A 16,025-nucleotide genomic window follows, 5' to 3' on the forward strand; every position below is an offset into this window, starting at 1 on the left:
CAGGTGGGACGGTTTGGAGACAAAGTCAGAGAAGTGAGACTGAGACTGAGATGGTTTCAGTGACCTGCAGTCAGGTGAGACAGGTGAGTCTGTGCCTCACCTGTCATCATGGAAAGAAAAAATGTAAAATGAAAAAAATAGATTAAATGGTTATATTTATCCAGTGATTTGTACTACAAAGTTAGTTTCCTTTTAACTTCACCAGTTTTAGATTATTTTTTATTCAAAAATCGCTGAATTTTCACATTTGCCGTTCAAATACTGAGCAGAGACGTGCGGTGAGGCAGCAGCCAGCCGAGCCTCACCTTGGATTGTTCAATCACTGGACTAACTCTGACATGCTGTGCACTCAGACTGTCTCACTGTCTCTCTGTATGTCTCCATTAAAATGGACAAACACTTTGGTTGTATGAACTTAAATTCCATAGTTTAGCTGATGTACATAATGTACAGTGTTTTTGTCAACAGCTGTATGTGTGTGTGTAACGTGTTCCGTGTGCTGAGCGATCAGAAAACGGCTGCAAAAACACACAAGGTGAGGCACGCAGTTCTCCTGCCTCATGTTAGGGGGCACTAGTAATCCCAAGGATTCTTCTTGCAGCAACTCCTCAGCTGCAGAATAAGTGACAGTAAACTACAAGAGCAGCCGTTCATTTATTTTACTTTCAGAATGGAGGATTACATATCCACACTGAAACAATTTTCTAAAATGGACTTTCAATAGAAGCAGGAGGTAATAATTAAAGGAAGGGCTGCAGGACAGAAGACCTGCTCTTTTCAAATGGAGCGGGACACACGTAGTCTGGCTGTGTGAACGTCCATTAAGAAAACGCCTTTGCTGCTGCTTTCTTTTCTCAACTTGTGACTGTCTGGACTCAGGTGGGATATTGTGACCTGAAGAATTTTCTCATCAAACATGTGCGGTCGTTCACTCACATTCAAAGCCAGAAAAGGCTCCAAACACAGATTTGGAACAGGACTGACAACTTCCTTCCCTAGCAGTGATCTCCACTGAGACAGAGAGACTTTAAAACTGAAGGAAGATAAGGAAAACTAACAAATAAGTCACTGATGCTTTTGTTCAGAAGGAGCGGCACATGTGGGCTTCATTTATAAAGACCATAATACTGGTTTTTTTTATTATTTGTGCTTTTTGTGTGCTACAGTTTGTATGTATAAAGAATGCTGATATGAGATTTTAAACATAACATGTTAACTACTGTCAATCAAACTGTGAATAAGCTACTCTGTGGGGTTCAAATGTTTGTAAATCTGACTGTGATGAAATCAGTGCCTCACCAGCCATCAACCTCACCGCACGTCACTGGATGGTTTGGACGTGCAGAGGAAGGACCCAGGGTATATAGGGAGAAGGATGCTGAGGATGGAGCCACCAGGCAGGAGGAGAAGAGGGAGACCAAAGAGGAGGTTGATGGATTTGCTGAGGGAGGACATGCAGGTGGTTGGTGAGACAGAGGAAGACAGAGGACAGGGTGAGATGGAAACGACTGATCTGCTGTGGCGCCCCCTAATGGGAGCAGCTGGAAGAACATTGTTATTCTCATTATCATTATTATATCCCCCAAGGACTTAATAACAATAATGAGAATAATAATAATTATTATTATTATTATTAGCACAACTGTTATTATTGTTATTCTCACTATTATTCTTATAATTATATAATAGGGGAGGTGATGGTCTAGTGGTTAAGGTATTGGGCTTGAGTCCAGAAGATCATGGGTTCAAATTCCCACCTGACTGGAAAATTACTAAGGGCCCTTGGGCAAGGCCTTTAATCCCCTATTGCTCCCAGTGTGTAGTGAGCGCCTTGTATGGCAGCACCCTGACATCGGGGTGAATGTGAGGCATAACTGTAAAGCACTTTGATCGCCTGATGCAGATGGAAAAGCGCTATATAAATGCAGTCCATTTACCATTTATAATTAGGGCCCGAGTAGACAACGTCCTACGAGGACCCTATTGTAATTGCGCTGTTTATTATTATTAGGGCCCGAGTAGGCAACATCCTACGAGGACCCTATTGTAATTGCGCTGTTTATTATTATTATTATTATTAGGGCCCGAGTAAGCAACGTCCTACGAGGACCCTATTGTAATTGCGCTGTTTATTATTAGGGCCCGAGTAGGCAACGTCCTACGAGGACCCTATTGTAATTGCGCTGTTTATTATTATTATTATTATTAGGGCCCGAGTAAGCAACGTCCTACGAGGACCCTATTGTAATTGTGCTGTTTATTATTAGGGCCCGAGTAGGCAACGTCCTACGAGGACCCTATTGTAATTGCACTGTTTATTATTATTATTATTTATTATTAGGGCCCAAGTAGGCAACGTCCTACGAGGACCCTATTGTAATTGCGCTGTTTATTATTATTATTATTATTATTATTAGGGCCCGAGTAAGCAACGTCCTACGAGGACCCTATTGTAATTGCGCTGTTTATTATTATTAGGGCCCGAGTAGGCAACGTCCTACGAGGACCCTATTGTAATTGCGCTGTTTATTATTAGGGCCCGAGTAGGCAACGTCCTACGAGGACCCTATTGTAATTGCGCTGTTTATTATTATTATTATTATTAGGGCCCGAGTAAGCAACGTCCTACGAGGACCCTATTGTAATTGTGCTGTTTATTATTAGGGCCCGAGTAGGCAACGTCCTACGAGGACCCTATTGTAATTGCACTGTTTATTATTATTATTATTTATTATTAGGGCCCAAGTAGGCAACGTCCTACGAGGACCCTATTGTAATTGCGCTGTTTATTATTATTATTATTATTAGGGCCCGAGTAAGCAACGTCCTACGAGGACCCTATTGTAATTGCGCTGTTTATTATTATTAGGGCCCGAGTAGGCAACGTCCTACGAGGACCCTATTGTAATTGCGCTGTTTATTATTATTATTTATTATTATTATATTATTCTCACTCTTGAAATCGAAATTTCGGCCTCTTCCCATGCTCAAAAACTCACCAAACTTTCCAAAGTCGTCTGGCCGGATCCGAAATTCGATATTTTGGGGGCCTCGCACATGGTCGCAGAAAAATCGCGAAATAGCGCCCCCTAGAAATTTTCAAAAACCCCTTCGCATTGGGCTTTTTTCGTCGTAGCCTCACGAAATTCGGTACACATATTTAACATGCCAGGACGCACGAAAAAGTCTCTTACTGTCATGGTGAAATATCGACAGGAAGTCGGCCATTTTGATTTTAAGTTTCGATTTTGAGCAAATTTTTGCCATTTTTGGCCATTTCCACTACTTACATTTGAACGAAATCGTCATAGGGATTTAATCCGATCGACTTCAAATTTGGTCAAAATCATCACAACACAATGGTGATCAAAAGTTATCAAAAGATTCTAATTAAGTCAAAAGGCGTGGCTGCTAGGGGTTGTCAAACTTTGGTGAGCTTGTCGGAGCACGCCATTTCACTTCGAACGGCTATCACGCCCACATACTTCATCGTAGATCCTTCAAACTTGCTGGACATGAGGAGGGCTCCGCCCTGAACGTCTACATATCTTAAGTTCCCACCTGCGCCATAGCGCCCCCCGGTGGTGGCGGGAAATGTCCTATTTTTACTTTAAGAGGTCCTGATGTCACATACTTAACCCAATCAACTTCATTCCACTTTTAAAACATGCAGAACAAATTGGTGAACGTAGGCGATGAACGCCGTGAAGTTACAAGTAACGGCGTCCGTGTGGCGGCATACCGAATATTGACCATTCACCATGAAAATACGTTCTTCCTTTTGACGGCTTTAATTTTGTCACATCATCATGAAAATTGATACACAGGTCGAGCACAACAACCTCTTACAATTCATAGGGGCGTTGCCCATGGGCGGGGCAAAATGCCTCAATAGCGCCCCCTTGAAACTTTCCAAAACGCCACCCCATAGGGGTTTTTTGGAATAGGGAGATGAAAATTGGTACATGTGTGACTTGCATAGACATACAAAAAAGTCTCTTGCACCATGAGTCTACTCCAAACAGGAAGTCGGCCATTTTGAATTTTCTTCTCATTTTGAAATGATTTCCACATGTTGAATTTGAACGAACTCCTCCTAGGAATTTTGTTCATTGCACTTCAAATTTCTTTGACAGCATCCAAACATGATACTGACCAAAAGTTATCGAAAGCTTTTCTCTATGTTGAAGGGTGTGACCGCTATGGTGCCGCCATTTTTACCCTTTGCCATGGAACATCAAGTCATGATAACTCCTTCATGCTTTGCCTGATTGACTTGAAACTTCACATGAATGATGACGGTTGGCCCCTGAACACACCCAGCCCCTCTGTTTGTACACTGAGTGCCCCTATTGGAAGAACAATCAACATGTCATAACTCCTTGATGCACTGTGTGATTTGTTTAAAATTTTAACTGTGTGATGAGTGGTTACCCCTGCATGCACATGCCCACATGTGGTCACAAGGGCACCCAATGGCCTGGGTAGGCGGTTGCGCGGAACGAGGGCCCGTATATGACTGCTTGCAGTCCTAGTTATTATTGTTATTCTCATTATTGTTCCTATTATTATTCTCATTATCGTTATTACATCCTCCAAGGATATAATGATAATGAGAATAATAACAATTATTAGCATAACTGTTATCATTGTTATTCTCATTATTATTATTATTATTATCATTGTTATTCCTGTTATTCTCATTATTGTTACTATTGTAATTCTCAATATCATTATCATTATGGTTATCACGTCCGCCAAGGACATAACAATAATGAGAATAACAATAATAATAATTATGAGAATAACAATAATGTTAATGACAATTATGATAATAATTGTTATTACTGTTATTCTCATCATCATTATTATTATTATTACTCTCATAATTGTTATTATTATTGCTCTTATTGTTATAGTGGATTCTCCAGGGCCTGGGACGTCTCATCTGCTGGGCTCGGATTAGTTTTAAACCAACAATATCCAGGTCTATGGTCCTTAAAGGGGAACAGAAACGCCCACAGATTATTTATAGCATGAATAAACATAAAAAATGCGTTCTTTTGATAGTTCAAGAAACACTAAAGACAATAAAACATCTACAGAAAACCTTGTTTCAGTCGTGCTCTGAGAGGCTTTGACACTGACCAGCTGCCACCATTTATGCAGGTCAGGCGGGTGACGTCACCGGTTTGGGGGTAAGATGAGCCTCATTCTGAGATTCCCTGCCAGAGGCACCAACAAAGAGGTTTTCAGCTTGGGACTCCGACGAGGGCGGTCGCATCACCTCCACTCTCCCTTATCTCTCTGCCTTTAACCTTCAAGTCATGACTTCACCAGACTGTGAATTCCTCAAAACTATATTGGATTCTGGATCTATTGGACTACTATTGGATTAACCATGGAATTGATCAGCTGGTCTCTGAACAATATTGACACCATTTTTTCTACAAGAAGGTCAGGACCGGGGGATCCTACCTGCCCAGATGGAACGCAGGGTTTCCCTTTTAGAATAAATAGTTGTGTGCCTTAAGGGCACCAAAATCTGAAAAGTTCGGTGCCAAACCTACCGCTTCGCAGCATAGCTGTGAAGCAACTAGGGGGGTCTGGGGGCATGGCCCCCACAAAATTTTGATATAAAAGGATGCAAATGGTGCATTCTGGTTATATTCATCCATCCATCCATTTTCTTCCGCTTTATCCGGAGTCGGGTCGCGGGGGCAGCAGCTCAAGCAAAGCCGCCCAGACCTCCCGATCCACACACACCTCCCCCAGCTCCTCCGGGGGAACCCCAAGGCGTTCCCAAGCCAGCCGAGAGATGTAATCCTTCCAGCGTGTCCTGGGTCTTCCCCGGGGGCCTCCTCCCAATGGGATGTGCCCGGAACACCTCTCCAGCGAGGCGTCTGACTCCTGACTCCTTTCGACGTGGAGGAGCAGCGGCTCGACTCCGAGCTCCTCCAGAGTGACCGAGCTCCTCACCCTATCTCTAAGGGAGTGCCCAGCCACCCTGCGGAGGAAACTCATCTCGGCCGCTTGTACCCGCAATCTCGTTCTTTCGGTCATGAGCCAAATCTCATGACCATAGGTGAAGATCGGAACATAGATCGATCGGTAAATCGATCGCTTTGCCCCCCTACTCAGCTCTCTCTTCACCACGACGGTCCGATACAGCGACTGCATCACTGCAGATGCTGCACCGATCCGTCTATCGATCTCACGCTCCATCCGTCCCTCACTCGTGAACAAGACCCCAAGATACTTAAACTCCTCCACTTGAGGCAAGGACACTCCACCGACCTGAAGAGGGCAAAGCACCTTTTTCCAGTCGAGAACCATGGCCTCGGATTTGGAGGTGCTGATTTTCATTCCGGACGCTTCACACTCAGCTGCAAACCGCCCCAGTGCATGCTGAAGGTCCTGATTTGATGAAGCCAACAGAACCACATCGTCCGCAAACAGCAGAGAGGAGATTCTGTGGTTCCCAAAACAGACCCCCTCTACACCCTGGCTGCGTCTAGAAATTCTGTCTATAAAAGTAATGAACAGAACCGGTGATAAAGGGCAGCCCTGGCGGAGGCCAACGTGCACTGGAAACAGGTTTGACTTACTACCGGCAATGCGAACCAAGCTCCTGCTGCGGTCGTACAGGGACCGGATAGCCCTTAGCAAAGGACCCCGGACCCTGTACTCTCGGAGCACTCCCCACAGGGTGCCCCGAGGGACACGGTTGGACGCCTTCTCCAGATCCACAAAACACATGTGGACTGGTTGGGCGAACTCCCATGAACCCTTGAGCACCCGATGGAGCGTGTAGAGCTGGTCCAGTGTGCTGTGACCAGGACGAAAACCACACTGCTCCTCCTGAATCTGAGGTTCGACCACCGGTCGAATTCTCCTCTCCAGTACTCTGGAATAGACCTTACCAGGCAGGCTGAGGAGTGTGATCCCCCTATAATTGGAACACACCCTCCGGTCCCCCTTCTTAAACAGAGGGACCACCACCCCGATCTGCCAATCCAGAGGCACTGTCCCCGATCGCCATGGGATGGGCGATGGGATTGAGGAGATCCTCTAAGTACTCCTTCCACCGCCCAACAACATCCCCCCAACATCTGGGGCAGAATTGGGGTGAAATTATGGGAGGGACTTTTTGTGTTTTTGGATCAGTGACCATTCATTTCATTTGGTATCTCTGAAGTGGACTCTTATGATAATAAGAGTAGAGACCTGAAAATACAGGAGTAATTTGTTTTATAACTATAAAATGTTTTTTTGTATGTGCAGTACAACAATAAGATCTACAGACTACAGTCTTACGAGGTCTGTCCAAAAAGTAATGGACCTTTTTATTTTTTTCAAAAACCATATGGATTTGAATCACATGTGATTGCATCAGCCAAGCTTAAACCTTCGTGCGCATGCGTGAATTTTTTCAAGCCTGTCGGTTGCATCATTCGCCTGTGAGCAGGCTTTGTGTGAGCAGTGGTCTACCCCTCTCATCGGATTTTTATTGTGAATAAATGTCTGAACGATTTGGAGCTTTGCTGCATCAAATTTTTCCAGAAACTGTGAGAGACCTCCAGGTGGACACCATTCGGAAAATTCAGATGGCTTTCAGCAATGATTTTATGGGGATTACACATATTAAGGAGTGCTCCAGCCGGTTTAAAGACTGCCCACAGCGTCAGAGCGCGGCGCACTCCGAGCGCCGATCGACAGGCTGAAACCCCGCTGAAACAACCAGATCATTTCCAAAGTGAAGGCTTTGTTGATCCGGGACGTCGTCTGACTTCCACAGAAATGGCAGAAGACGTGGACATCAGCACTTTTTCGGCACATTCCACTGTTACAGGAGTTTTTGTCATGGAAAGAGGAGTGAAGGAATTCGCGCGTCGGGACGGAGCTGCATGAAGCCTCACAGGACATGTTCTGGCATGTCCAGCTAATCCACAATTTCTCGGATAGTCACACGACTGAAAAGCCACCGAAAGCCGTCTGAAAGCCATCTGAAAGCCGTCCTGTGAGACCAACACGGAGGTGCTTTTGTCCGCGCCATGAGCGGCTCTGTGGCGCATCCCTCCGCTTCTCTTTCCATGACAAAAACTCCTGTAACAGTGGAATGTGCTGAAAAAGTGCTGATGTCCACGTCTTCTTCCTAGTTCTGTGGTAGTCAGATGACGTCCCGAATCAACAAAGCCTTCACTTTGGAAATTATCTGGTTGTTTCAGCCTGTTGATCAGCGCTCGGAGTGCGCCGCTCTCTCAGACGCTGTGGGCGGTCTTTAAACCAGCTGTAACACTCCTTAATCTGTGTAATCGCCATAAAATCATCCCTGAAAGCCATCTGAATTTTCCGAATGGTTTCCACCTAACTGTCTCTCACAGTTTCTGGAAAAATTTGATGCAGCAAAGCTCCAAATCGTTCAGACATTTTACTCGCAATAAAAATCCGATGAGGGGGGTGGACCACTGCTCACACAAAGCGTGCTCACAGGCGAATGATGTAACCGACAGGCGTGAAAAAAAAGGTTCAAGCTTGGCTGATCCATATAGTTCCATATAGTTTTTGAAAAAAAATAAAAAGGTCGGTTACTTTTTGGACAGACCTCGTATATAAGACAAAAATCTACTAACTAACTGTACATATGTTTGTATAAGTTTGACATATGTAAATGCATTATGACAGCACTGTCAGCACAATATTGCCTCCTTCATGGTTTTGCAAAGTTAACCAGATACAGATACAATAATATTTTACCTGAGAGTAGTGTGATGAGTTTCTCATACAGCTTGACTGGCCGGAGAGCTTGTTTTATGCACTTTCTAGTCTGTGCACAAGGCAGACCACCAAGAAAACAGATTCTGAAGCAAGCTTGGCATAGTTGTTCGCCATCCCTGACTGATGAACTTTCTTGGGGTCGAGATTCCCATACTCGGCTTGGCAGATCTTGCAAAACATCTGTTCACCATCACACAATAGCCATTTAAATTCTTCCTGCCAGCTCTGTTTGAAATTTCTCGGTCGGATCTTCTCATATTCCCTTTGTTTCTCCTTCTTTTCCTCTTCTGTTCTAGAATGTTTTTTTGGCGATAGCTGACCCCCTGTGTCCACATTTTGTGGATTTTCTGCCCGCAATTTACCGGTTTTCAGCCACGCACCCAACATGTTTGAACGTCTCTACGGAAGTAGTTGCTTTCAAACTGCCTTTCATACACGGGTGCTGATTGGCTGATTCGCGCTCACTGGAGTGGCTGCAGCCAATAAAATCGCGTGTTACAAGCATAGGAGAAGAACATTTTTTGATGATGTTTTGTGTATGTGTAGATCTCAGAAAGTCGAATTCTGCGCAAATTTTGTCCAAATTTGATAGATTTCTGTACAGTTATTGAATAAAAAAGGTGGATTCCAGTCAAGAATGCAAGTCTAGAGAGTTGTGTGCCCGCCCCCAAAGTAGGGTGCCACGGGTTCTCAGGTAACCGCTAAAATTGAACCCTGATGGAACGTATCCTGCGGGCTATGTCCTCGACTCCTGGGGGTCTTGGCATGTTGCATGCTTGGCGCCTTTCTCCATTGAGGACGTCGAAGATTCATTTTTGGTCTTATGCTAGCAGGGCTGGTACTTTTTGGCTTATGTGCTGCCCTGATCTACTGGAAAATTGGCAAGACGGTGGCATCAAGAACCACATGTCCCTCGCTTGTCGGTCAAGATTAACAAGGTTGGCAAGGCAGTGCATTCTCAGACTGCGTTGACTCTTGAACTCAAACACAAATTGGATGACACCTTGGAGCTGATGCGTGCCTTGCAGTTGAAGCTGAAGGTTCCGGAGGCCGGTGAATATTCTTAATTCAATATTGGGAATATTCTTAATTCATAATTGGGATTTGGTTGTTCAAGTGGAACTGTTAAAAGTGTTTTTCACTGCTCAGCTACAACACTCCAGGCTATCTAGCCTCAAGGACAAATTACCCACTGTTATCTCCAGAGGAATTTATTCAGGCCTTGGTGAGATCATTCAGCTCCATTGTTATCTCAACCCACAAAGACAATAACTTACTTACACATGGACTGAAGCATGCTCCAGTTTCTCCTTTTACCTCCTTCCTGCACCCCTCCCGTGGCAGGCCCCCGTTCTTCCCAACCTGGCAGGTGGCTACCACACACTCACATTGCCTCAATTTGGAAAACGGACTGTTTCAAGTTTAGTGCACATAAACAATGTCAAATGTATATGTGTTGTCTTAATTCTGATGTGTGCCATTATTACGGTAAATAATTGTGGAATAATTGCTGTTTGTCTGTGGAATGTGAGTGTGGAAATCTCGTTGTTGTAATGACAACAACATGTTGTAATGATGATAATAAAAGCTATCCATCCATCCATATATGACAACTAGAGTCCACACTCCCAATGCTGCCCACTAAAAGTGAATGTCCCTTCATGGACAGCGACATGACGCCTCCTAACCGCACAAAATATTGACCAAGTTCCCGGATGTTAATGCATTTTCAATGGGGATCCGTGACTGAAAACACTCAGAAAAACACTCGCAAAATTTGTGTTAAAATGCCGTTGTGACCTAGATATCGAGCCAGTAAACATTAAATCATGTCAGGAAAGTATTAAACTGACTCTGACACACACACACACATTCCCAAATATTAGTGTTGAAAGTTACATCTGCGCTCTTAAGTTCCTAAAACTATTACCAAACATATACACACACATATATATATATATATATATATATATATATATATATATATATATAGACCGAGTTTCATTCATGAAGTCAGTGGTGTGTGTGCACATCTCTGTGAGTGGTGTGTGTGTGTATGTGCGTGCGTGAGTGTGTAAGTGTGGTCCGTGTCCTCGGACGACACGGGCAGGAAACACACACCTGTTTATTGACCAAATGTCACAGACAAAGTGACAAGAAGAACCAAAACCACTTACTTATGGAAGGAAATATTGCCTCCCCTGTTCCTCCGTTTGTGGCTTTGCCAACATGTGCAACATGTGCAGCTTTCCGACATATTCCAAATGTTTCCAGACAAGACTAACAGAACTTCAGTGAGCAAGCTCAGTAAACTGCACTCGTCCCCAGCAGAGGACGACCCCAACCAGTGACATCAACTGTTAGTGTCCTCCACTGACTTCAGCCAACGGACATTTACAGGTCAATTTAGCGGCAAATTTGATTCAAATAATATTATCTACACTGCGCTAAACATTCTGCAAGTGTATGAATAACACTTTATTTTTACCAAGGAATGCACAAACAAATTCTCAAAAAGCCTTTCTGTTCCCCTTTAAGAGAGGGAAAGTGTCAGGTTTTGGCCCCTAGGTGAGGTCGCTTCGCTTATTTACCCTTCCCAAGGTACAATGTTCTAATTATTAGTTTTCTTCTGAGTTTATCATCTATTTTCTGTTCTGTATTCTGTAGTCTCTGGTTTTGTTTAGTTTTCTGTTTATTTTTGTATTTTCTGCTTTTTCATATTTTAGTCATGTGGTTTATTCAGTCATTGTTTCTGTCCAGTTATTGTTATTTCCATTGTGTTATGGTTTTTCTACTGATTCTTATAATGTAGTCTTTAGTTGTTTCAGTTCTCTTTTGTTCTTAGCATATGGTTATCTTGTGTTTTGTTTTCTGGTTTACAGTTCAGCTGTTGATCTATAGGATCTTTGCTATGTTTATTATCTTGGAGACTTTTAGCCATGTGTAGTGTTTAGTGTATTATATTTATAGTCATTGCCTTTTTGTCACAGTTTGTATTTCTTTCACGTACACTCTTGCACTTGTCTGTCTCTGCTTTGTCTCTGTTTCCCCCATGTGTTCACTTACACTCTTGCACGTGCTTGTTTCACGTTTGTTTTCCCTGTGTTCACTTACTCTCTTGCACTTGTCTGTTTCATCTTTGTCACAGTCTGCCTGAATGAATCCCTCACTCTCTTTCATCTCTTTCCTCCTCTTGGATTCACCTGACCATGCCTCCCTTCTAGAACTTTCTTCCACACATGCACCTTGTTACCCTAATTACAGCACCTGTGTATTTAAGCCCTTCACTTTCTCCACTCCTCTGCCAGTTTGTCGCGATCTTTGTATCCACGTTCCAGCATTTTGCTTCTGTCTTGATTTGCCTCTGTGTTACGACATTGCTTTGTTTACCGGACCTTGTTTTTGCCTCAGCCTATACCATGTCTCTAGACCACGTTTTTGCTTAGCACTTATCTGTACCTCCGCTTTGCTGTCTACCTTCCATACCCCTGCTTGTGAAAACGCTAAAAAAATTCTACTTATAAGACCTTAACCTCGGGTCTGCATTCTGTGCCCTCCCACATTCTGTGCCATGCATCCTCGAGTCCTGACAGAAAGTAGCGGATACGTTTTGCTTCTTTGTGGAGGGCATGAGAATACCACCTATCACTGAGAAACCAGTCATGGGCCTTGGGAAGGTCTTTGCAGCCTCAGAGATACAGCGTTGGTATTCAAGCTACTATCAATCAATCAATCAATTTTATTTATATAGCGCCAAATCACAACAAACAGTTGCCCCAAGGCGCTTTATATTGTAAGGCAAGGCCATACAATAATTACAAAAAAACCCCAACGGTCAAAACGACCCCCTGTGAGCAAGCACTTGGCGACAGTGGGAAGGAAAAACTCCCTTTTAACAGGAAGAAACCTCCAACAGAACCAGGCTCAGGGAGGGGCAGTCTTCTGCTGGGACTGGTTGGGGCTGAGGGAGAGAACCAGGAAAAAGACATGCTGTGGAGGGGAGCAGAGATCAATCACTAATGATTAAATGCAGAGTGGTGCATACAGAGCAAAAAGAGAAAGAAACACTCAGTGCATCATGGGAACCCCCCAGCAGTCTAAGTCTATAGCAGCATAACTAAGGGATGGTTCAGGGTCACCTGATCCAGCCCTAACTATAAGCTTTAGCAAAAAGGAAAGTTTTAAGCCTAATCTTAAAAGTAGAGAGGGTGTCTGTCTCCCTGATCCGAACTGGGAGCTGGTTCCACAGGAGAGGAGCCTGAAAGCTGAAGGCTCTGCCTCCCATTCTACTCTTACAAACCCTAGGAACTACAAGTAAGCCTGCAGTCTGAGAGCGAAGCGCTCTATTGGGGTGATATGGTACTATGAGGTCCCTAAGATAAGATGGGACCTGATTATTCAAAACCTTATAAGTAAGAAGAAGAATTTTAAATTCTATTCTAGAATTAACAGGAAGCCAATGAAGAGAGTCCAATATGGGTGAGATATGCTCTCTCCTTCTAGTCCCTGTCAGTACTCTAGCTGCAGCATTTTGAATTAACTGAAGGCTTTTCAGGGAACTTTTAGGACAACCTGATAATAATGAATTACAATAGTCCAGCCTAGAGGAAATAAATGCATGAATTAGTTTTTCAGCATCACTCTGAGACAAGACCTTTCTAATTTTAGAGATATTGCGTAAATGCAAAAAAGCAGTCCTACATATTTATTTAATATGCGCTTTGAATGACATATCCTGATCAAAAATGACTCCAAGATTTCTCACAGTATTACTAGAGGTCAGGGTAATGTCATCCAGAGTAAGGATCTGGTTAGACACCATGTTTCTAAGATTTGTGGGGCCAAGTACAATAACTTCAGTTTTATCTGAGTTTAAAAGCAGGAAATTAGAGGTCATCCATGTCTTTATGTCTGTCAGACAATCCTGCAGTTTAGCTAATTGGTGTGTGTCCTCTGGCTTCATGGATAGATAAAGCTGGGTATCATCTGCGTAACAATGAAAATTTAAGCAATGCCGTCTAATAATACTGCCTAAGGGAAGCATGTATAAAGTGAATAAAATTGGTCCTAGCACAGAACCTTGTGGAACTCCATAATTAACTTTAGTCTGTGAAGAAGATTCCCCATTTACATGAACAAATTGTAATCTATTAGATAAATATGATTCAAACCACCGCAGCGCAGTGCCTTTAATACCTATGGCATGCTCTAATCTCTGTAATAAAATTTTATGGTCAACAGTATCAAAAGCAGCACTGAGGTCTAACAGAACAAGCACAGAGATGAGTCCACTGTCTGACGCCATAAGAAGATCATTTGTAACCTTCACTAATGCTGTTTCTGTACTATGATGAATTCTAAAACCTGACTGAAACTCTTCAAATAGACCATTCCTCTGCAGATGATCAGTTAGCTGTTTTACAACTACCCTTTCAAGAATTTTTGAGAGAAAAGGAAGGTTGGAGATTGGCCTATAATTAACTAAGATAGCTTGGTCAAGTGATGGCTTTTTAAGTGATGGTTTAATTACTGCCACCTTAAAAGCCTGTGGTACATAGCCAACTAATAAAGATAGATTGATCATATTTAAGATCGAAGCATTAAATAATGGTAGGGCTTCCTTGAGCAGCCTGGTAGGAATGGGGTCTAATAGACATGTTGATGGTTTGGATGAAGTAACTAATGAAAATAACTCAGACAGAACAATCGGAGAGAAAGAGTCTAACCAAATACCGGCATCACTGAAAGCAGCCAAAGATAACGATACGTCTTTGGGATGGTTATGAGTAATTTTTTCTCTATTAGTTAAAATTATATTAGCAAAGAAAGTCATGAAGTCATTACTAGTTAAAGTTAAAGGAATACTCGGCTCAATAGAGCTCTGACTCTTTGTCAGCCTGGCTACAGTGCTGAAAAGAAACCTGGGGTTGTTCTCATTTTCTTCAATTAGTGATGAGTAGTAAGATGTCCTAGCTTTACGGAGGGCTTTTTTATAGAGCAACAGACTCTTTTTCCAGGCTAAGTGAAGATCTTCTAAATTAGTGAGACGCCATTTCCTCTCCAACTTATGGGTTATCTGCTTTAAGCTGCGAGTTTGTGAGTTATACCACGGAGTCAGGCACTTCTGATTTAAAGCTCTCTTTTTCAGAGGAGCTACAGCATCCAAAGTTGTCTTCAATGAGGATGTAAAACTATTGACGAGATACTCTATCTCACTTACAGAGTTTAGGTAGCTACTCTGCACTGTGTTGGTATATGGCATTAGAGAACATAAAGAAGGAATCATATCCTTAAACCTAGTTACAGCGCTTTCTGAAAGACTTCTAGTGTAATGAAACTTATTCCCCACTGCTGGGTAGTCCATCAGAGTAAATGTAAATGTTATTAAGAAATGATCAGACAGAAGGGAGTTTTCAGGGAATACGGTTAAGTCTTCAATTTCCATACCATAAGTCAGAACAAGATCTAAGATATGATTAAAGTGGTGGGTGGACTCATTTACATTTTGAACAAAGCCAATTGAGTCTAATAATAGATTAAATGCAGTGTTGAGGCTGTCATTCTCAGCTTCTGTGTGGATGTTAAAATCGCCCACTATAATTATCTTATCTGAGCTAAGCAGTAAGTCAGACAAAAGGTCTGAAAATTCACAGAGAAACTCACAGTAACGACCAGGAGGACGATAGATAACAACAAATAAAACTGTTTTTTGGGACTTCCAATTTGGATGGACAAGACTAAGAGTCAAGCTTTCAAATGAATTAAAGCTCTGTCTGGGTTTTTGATTAATTAATAAGCTGGAATGGAAGATTGCTGCTAATCCTCACCGTCGGCCCGTGCTATGAGCATTCTGACAGTTAGTGTGACTCGGGGGTGTTGACTCATTTAAACTAACATATTCATCCTGCTGTAACCAGGTTTCTGTAAGGCAGAATAAATCAATATGTTGATCAATTATTACATCATTTACTAACAGGGACTTAGAAGAGAGAGACCTAATGTTTAATAGACCACATTTAACTGTTTTAGTCTGTGGTGCAGTTGAAGGTGCTATATTATTTTTTCTTTTTGAATTTTTATGCTTAAATAGATTTTTACTGGTTATTGGTGGTCTGGGAGCAGGCACCGTCTCTACGGGGATGGGGTAATGAGGGGATGGCAGGGGGAGAGAAGCTGCAGAGAGGTGTGTAAGACTACAACTCTGCTTCCTGGTCCCAACCCTAGATAGTCACGGTTTGGAGGATTTA

The 16,025-nt window shown here is 42.8% G+C and overlaps 1 protein-coding gene and 1 long non-coding RNA gene across 3 annotated transcripts in view; both read right to left on the reverse strand.

Moving 5' to 3' along the window:
- The window catches only part of LOC117523604 (zinc finger protein ZIC 4-like), a 40,606-nt gene that overhangs the window by 5,623 nt on the left and 18,958 nt on the right, over positions 1-16,025 (reverse strand). The window lies entirely within an intron of this gene.
- Positions 197-14,083, reverse strand: LOC117523605. The gene is made up of 3 exons (XR_004564553.1): positions 14,071-14,083; positions 6,625-6,631; positions 197-341 (listed from the first exon to the last, which is right to left on the reverse strand). It is a non-coding gene; the product is annotated as an uncharacterized LOC117523605 (long non-coding RNA).

Source organism: Thalassophryne amazonica, chromosome 13, assembly GCF_902500255.1.
Source record: "Thalassophryne amazonica chromosome 13, fThaAma1.1, whole genome shotgun sequence".
NCBI classification, from domain to species: domain Eukaryota; kingdom Metazoa; phylum Chordata; class Actinopteri; order Batrachoidiformes; family Batrachoididae; genus Thalassophryne; species Thalassophryne amazonica.